The sequence below is a fragment of the Phascolarctos cinereus genome, unplaced genomic scaffold (genome assembly GCF_003287225.1).
Source record: "Phascolarctos cinereus isolate Bilbo 61053 unplaced genomic scaffold, phaCin_HiC Scaffold_1;HRSCAF=81, whole genome shotgun sequence".
NCBI lineage: Eukaryota > Metazoa > Chordata > Mammalia > Diprotodontia > Phascolarctidae > Phascolarctos > Phascolarctos cinereus.
The window spans coordinates 218840947-218848346 of NW_027555514.1; the positions used below are offsets into that span (position 1 = coordinate 218840947).

Sequence of the window (7400 nt, forward strand, 5' to 3'; positions counted from 1 at the left end):
TTCAGTCAAGTGAGAAAACAATTTTACCTGGTGAACCATATTATAAAATATGAAAGCCCATATTCTAAGACCTCCTACCTGAACACTGAAAATAGCACCTCCACTAGGAAAGACTTTTTCTGATCCATGGCTTAGAGTTTTAAAGACTGCTAGGAGAGCAGTTAGTCAGTGGAGTGAGTGGAAAGAGTGCTGGGCCTGGAGTCAGGAAGACTCATCTTCCCCTTTAGAACATAGAGCCATCATGCTGCACATTGGTCTGACTTCTGAACAGGACAAAGAAAAGCAGAATTATAAAATGAGAATAAATGTTGGGTCTACAGAGGGGGAGTGAAGAGTGGGGAATAAATCCTATACTTCTTCACTAAAGGGCCTCTTTTAGTACTGGATTCAGGGATACACAGCCAGTTTCAGACTTGGGGGCAGTCTGGGAAGAAAAAGTAGGGTCACATTCTCTGACTTTTTTCATCCTTATACTATATCCATGGGGATATAGTAGGTTTGGCTCTTACGTACAATCTCCCAAAAAAGAGTCAAATAAAAAGGCAGCCAGTGTACTATATGAGTGTGTATAATATTGTGCATATATGTATAGTATAGGACAGCTATTTATTTGCATCATATAAAAGATTCACAAGCACACACAGACTGAAAAAAAACCTTAAACATGAAATAGTGGCTTATAACTACTAGTATACACTCCTGGAACACTGAGCTTGATATATACATACATATATATATATATATATATATATATATATATATATATATATTATATATATATACACATATATATATATATACATATATATGTATATATATATATATATACATATATATGTATATATATATGTATATATATGTATATATATATACATACATATATATATGTATATATGTATATATATATACATACATATATATATACATATATATATATACACACACACACACACATACATATATATATACATATATAATATATATACATATATAATATATATACATATATAATATATATATATATCACATATACATGTGTGTGTGTGTGTGTGAACTTATGGCTAATCACTTTGATCCAGACACTTCATACTATGATCACCAGATCTAGGGTCCAATAAGATGATTGTTTCCTGGTCTCCCAGGGGCATAGTCCTTTATCAGTGAGCCCACAAACATGGCCTACTGGTAGCAACCAAAGCAGCTCAGTGAGTGCTCCATGGGATAAAGTCCAATTAACTACATTAGTAGTGAACTATGAACTCGTGGTTCATACTGTCATTTGTTCCTTTAAGTGCTTCTCTGAGCTAAATTTGGAGCAGGAGAGTCAGCATCTTTCAGCTTTGCTCTCAGACAAGAGATATACTGATTGTAGGCATCTACAGCCACTTCATCCTTAGAGACATCAAAGCACAGGTCAAAGGGTAGGTGTGGTTCTCACCTAAACAACTGAAGGTCTTCTTAGGGCAAACTCTGTGCTATTCCTTACCCAGGATACCCCATTTCCCAACTCTGACTTTGTGCTGAGATTCCCCCAAGCCTGGACCACATTGCCTCCCACACCTCCATCTATTAGATTCTGTAGATACTGCTCAAATCCCACCTTTATTAAGAAGTCTTTTCTGCTCTTTTCTCAACTTCCATACCTAAGTGCCTTTCCTCTGAGATTACCTTCCGCCTACTCTTCATATCTCTTATATGTACAGTGATTTAAATATTGTCTCCTCCACTAAAATGTCTTTTAGGGCGAGGAAAATGTTTTTGTCCTCTTTTGTAAGCCAGACTTAAGACTAGTGTTTGATTTAATAAATTAATAATTAATTAATAATTAATAATTAATAAATAAATAAAAGCATTTAATAAATGGTAGTTGACTAACTGAATTCCTAATACACTCATAAAATAGTACATTACATTACATGTCTAAATGTATATACACATATATATGTATACATACACACATATGTATATATATGAAGAGAGAGAGAGCATACTCAGTTTTTTAACTGATGAAGGTACAGGATCAAATAATTTTGGAGGCCATTATCTTAGACATGTGGGAAGGAACAATGAGAAGTCACTTTTCCTCCATCACCCGACTCACTGATGTATATCAAGCCTATGTCTGATGCTATTGCTACTTCTTCCATTCCTTGTGGGTACTGGCCCCACAGCTGCCTATTTTATGTCTTTTTCCAAATTTGATTACAATAGAGATTAATTAGTGATTTTTGAACTTGCATTGGCCAAGGGTCCCTTTGTTTGTTAACTCAGTCAGTCCCCATGCACCAGCAGCACATTGGACAGATGAAACAAATATCCTCTGCTGTTAGTGTACAATTTGTATGGAAACTTTTCTCCCTGCCTAGACTGGTCAGATCAGGGGATCTAAAGAAAGGCAGAACCTGAGAAGCCATTCTCTTTCCAATGATTCTGTCTTTCTTTCAGCAAGATACAGAACAACAAAATTTTTCCTGCATTTAAAGCAGGACAGGATCTCTGATGCAGGATCATTCTAAAGCCGGTAAAGAGAGAGAAGATTGATGTATTCTATAAGATGGGAACCTAGAAGAACTCAATTCTTCCTGATAAGTTGAGGTCATGGGTTTGTGAGATAATGTAGCCAGCAGGAAATGTATGCTTTTCTATTAATTTGTTGGTGCTCAAGTTTGAGGCATTCCGGGGACTTTTGGGCAAAAAATTGCTTGCTGAGACCTGAAGTACAGGCAGGAAAGTAAGTAAGATAATGGCTTATCGTATCAATACTTATCCCTTTTTTTTTTAGCTGTGGGGATACATGTGGCTGATTCCATATTACAGGAACAAAGAAAGCAGACATGTCAAAAGAAAGAAAGAAAGCCTAGCAATTACAATATACGTTTCAGACATAAAATGAGTGCTCATTTCTGAGATGCTACTTTTATTCTGTTTCACATGACCTTTGCCATATACTCTTTGGTGAGAGTATTTTCATAGGGTCAGCTTCATAGCTACATGGATTACACACTGGTCTTTGTAATCTGAGGGGTACACGAAAGCCTCCCACCAAAAGCTACCTCCCCACTCTCATGCTGCACACTTCCTAAAATTTTACAATTGGAGATGTTTTCTTTGAATGAACAAGCTTCCTCACTGAATAAATAAGCATGCCTTAAAGGATTAAAACATAAAGTAATTGGTTAGTAGCACAAAAGAATTAATTACCTAAAAGATCATTTTTAGCCTAGCTAAAAATGTATACGCTATCTTGAAAACAGAGCTTAGAGAGAAAGAAGTAAGGGAGGGAGGAGGGTAAGGTAACTTTGAAAATGGGGCATTTACTACCCACGGAGGGGGAAAATGGGATAGGGTCCACAGTGGGCAGTGTGAGGTCACTAGGCTCCTGGGGATAGGGCTTACAGAAAGAAGGGGTAGACAGGTCCAGAGATAAGCCTCTTAGAGGCTACAGCTTTCACAAAGGTGGTCTCTATGTGATCTTCCTTTGAGGCATTAGTGATGGGGGATATTTCATCTTTCATCTAATTATGGCTCTAGTTAACCTAGGTCAGAGCACCTTGCTTGTGAGGGTGCCTTTAACATTGGATCCTGCATTATATGACGTGGGCATTTAGCCCAAAGTGACCCAAACCATGTTAGCTGCCAGAGTGATGCTCCATTTCAATATATTGGATAATATATTACAACACCCAAGAAATCCTCTCCAATAACTAAAGAACAAGCTTATTCCAAAGCAGAAATGAAAAAAAAAATTAACTTAAGTGTAGATTGGAAGTATTTGTTTAATTACTGAATATCATTAATTAGTGATTATTGAAAATCAATTGTGGAGCACAGTGGATAGAGCACTGGCCCTGGAGTCAAAAGGACCTGAGTTGAAATCCAGCCTCAGACACTTACTAGCTGTGTGACCTTGGGCAAGTCACTTTGCCTTGATTACCTCAAAATAGAAAAAAAAAAGAAGAAAAGAAAGAAAAAGAAGAAAACAATTGTGACCAGGTTCTACCCAAAACTGAGGGAAATTTTGAACAGAGGCAACATCAAGAAAAATGCAAAATCATTAGTGAGTAGTGATGCCTGACTAACTCTGTGGCCAATTGCAATGCCAACAGCAATGAGACAGATAAGCCCATTCTGCCTGACAACAAATTATCAGGTGGAGTGACCCAAACCACAGGAATTAGGGCACGCTTCCATAATATCTTTTGGTATCATCACACAGGCCATCCCCCAAAACCATGGAGGGAAAAAAGAGAAATCTGTGCTTAGCACAGACAAAAGGTCTATTTAAAAATCCAACAAATACTATGGATGTTCTAGAATGAAATCTAGTATCTGTATCTGAGATATTCTTTGGAATTAAATGAACATTGGTTTCTGCCATTTGACGGAAGCTGGGATAGGCTTAGAACCTCATAAATAGGCGAGTTACCTGTGTGATCTCAGTGGTACAGGGAGTTTTCTCCTTTATCATGTATTACACATTTCTTGAGCTTCCTCTATTATCTTTATTTCTTTTGAATGAAATTTTCTTTACTGAAAAAGGAAAGCAACCCCGAGAGAGCTGACACATGAAGATGCAATTTTTCAAGCCTGAGAGTATAAGTTACTGAAAGGAAGGGCATACTCTTGGAGGAAGAAGGAAGGGCAAAACTTGGCAGAGAAGAAAGAATTATTTAAGGTGGCACAGAGGGCCCTAGGGGTCAAAGGAGGGAATTTGTCAGCAAGACAAAGTCAAAGACAAGTTTCTACTAGGCAAAAATTTGCAATCATCATAAAAATGCTATAAAACATAAAATAAAAGAAATTCAAATTAAAACAACTCATTAAACTCTGAAGTTTTACCTCACAATGCTCATATATTGGCAAAGGTCAAAAATAGATGAAACTGCAGAATTTTGAAGGGATCTGGAAAAACCAAGTACACTAATGTATGATAGTTAGAAGTAAATATTGGTCAAAAGGATCCGCTAAACAATTTGAAATTTTCTGACAAAAGTGATGAAACTATTCATAGTCTTTGAGCCAGTAATCTCACCATTGAGCATAATATCCAAAGGAGATCAAAGACAGAAAGAGGAACCACACGTATTGCAACATATTTTGGTGCTTTCTTTAGTAGCACCAAAGTGGATATGAAGTGAGGGTCTGACAGTTGGGGAATGGCTGAAAACTTTGCAGTGTGAACAGAAGTGTATTTTGGTCACTGTGTTGGTCTTGCTTACCTTTTTTTTTCCTAGGTCACAAAGGGATTCAGTGAAGGAAATGTATCTGGAAATGAGTATGGTGGGAAAACAAAAGGAATCAAAATAATCTTTTTTTAGGTAATACAAAGTAAAGTTGATTAGGAAGTAATGGGGTGGAGGCAAGGAACTGGGGGCGGGGAGACAGAGGACAAAAATCTTTACAAAAATGCTATGCTTAGTAGCTGATACGCAGCTCAAAGTCATTGAGGATAACACAATGATGTGGATATGATTGATTTTTAGCTAATGAAAGAAAAAAGGGCCCAAGAGTGACTTCTGAGCATTTATATCTACATTGCATTGCTGACTTATTTTATGATGCCTCTTCTCAGCTGCAACCTCCCTCTTCTCCCCCCTCACTCTCTATCTCTCTCCCTCCCTTTCTCTGTTTTACACACAGATCCATCAAAAAACAGTGGTCAGAAATGAGAAACCATACAGCAACATTTTTCGTTCTCCAGGGATTGACAGATGACCCACAACTGAAGGTTCTGCTTTTTATCTTTTTGTTTCTGACCTACATGTTGAGTGTAACTGGGAACTTAACCATCATCACTCTCACTTGGGTTGATCCTCACCTTAAAACCCCCATGTATTTTTTCCTTAGGAACTTTTCCTTCTTGGACTGTCTGTATTCCCAGATTCCTGTACAACATGTCAACTGGAGACTATAATGTGACCTACAATGCATGTTTCACTTAATTATTTTTTGGTATCCTCTTTGGGGCCTCAGAATTTTTTCTCCTGGCTGCCATGTCTTACGACCGCTATGTAGCTCTCTGCATACCTCTACATTATGAAAAGATCATGAACAACAGAGTCTGTAACCAGCTCCTCTTGGGCTGTTTGCTATCTGGGTTAATGATCATCATTCCAATACTTGGTATGGGTCTTGAGCTAGAATTCTGTGACTCCAATATTATTGACCATTTTCTCTGTGAACCATCACCATTGCTGGAGATCACATGCTCTGATACACAGGTATTAGAAGAATAATTTCAGCTTCCACAGCCTTGACACTCATAATGACCTTAGTGTTAGTGGTTCTATCTTATGCCTATATAGTCAGGACTATTCTGAGATTTTCTTCTGCTCAGCAAAAGAAAAAAGCCTTTTCCACTTGTTCCTCCCATATGATTGTCATCTCCATTAGCTATGGCAGTTGCATCTTTATCTATATCAAATCTTCTGCTAAAGAAGGAACAGCTTTGAATAAGGTAGTGTCAGTACTTGCAACCTCCATAGCACCAGTAATGAACCCGTACACCCTGAGGAATAAACAAGTGATACAAGCTTTTAGAGACATATTGAAAAGGGTTGTATTGATTTCAAAACTATAAGAGGCAATTGACACTCAGGCGCAAAATTGGTAAAAGAAAATCTGAACAGCTTTGAACTCTTTGTCCTGAGTCCTATGACTAAATTTTATTCTTGTACTAATTTCCCCTTACCCACAGACCCAAATCTGACAGCTCCTTTTCTCTATTATCCAGAAATCTTCACTAATTGGGGCTTTCTCCTCCCTACTCCATCACTCTTCCAAAGATTTTCACTTTCTTTCAACCACCTAACTCACCATTTCATTTCTATAAAATCCAATGAACATGTTTTAAGAACCAACTATGTATGACATTATTAACAAAGAATTTCCCAGCCCCTGACTTAATAGTTAATATTCATTTATTAAGTGTTTATTACATTATCAGGCACTGTGCTAAGCATGAAGAAAATGAAATAAAAAAGACAATCTCTGCCTCACAAGAAGTTAAAATCGAATTAAGGAAGGCAACATTCACAAAAGAAAGCTGAAAAGTGAAAGGAAGAAGAAAGGTACCTTCCATGAGGGCATGGTGGAGAAGTCAGTCAGAGAAGTCCCAAAGTAAAGCAGTCAGGTGAGAAATGAGGGAATGTTTGAGCTCAGCTCTGTCCTTAACTGGAGGTTTGGAGTTCATGGCTCCACCATCCAATCAGAGCCAGAGTGTAGTAATGAGGTGGACTAGCAAGGCTGATGTAATCCTACAGGATGATGAAGTCTTCTCAATAATGAACCTCCTATAGCATGATGGAGTTGTCAGTCAGAGAATACTCAAAGTAGTGTAGTCTAGTCAGAAATCAATTTTGCCTGATGATCCATGTTATAAAACACGAAAGTCAAAATAC

General features: G+C 37.5%; 1 pseudogene; it reads left to right on the plus strand.

The window, feature by feature from the left end:
- Positions 1 to 5665: 5665 nt before the first annotated feature.
- LOC110203014 (olfactory receptor 6C2-like) lies at positions 5666 to 6580 on the plus strand (annotated as a pseudogene).
- Positions 6581 to 7400: the final 820 nt, after the last annotated feature.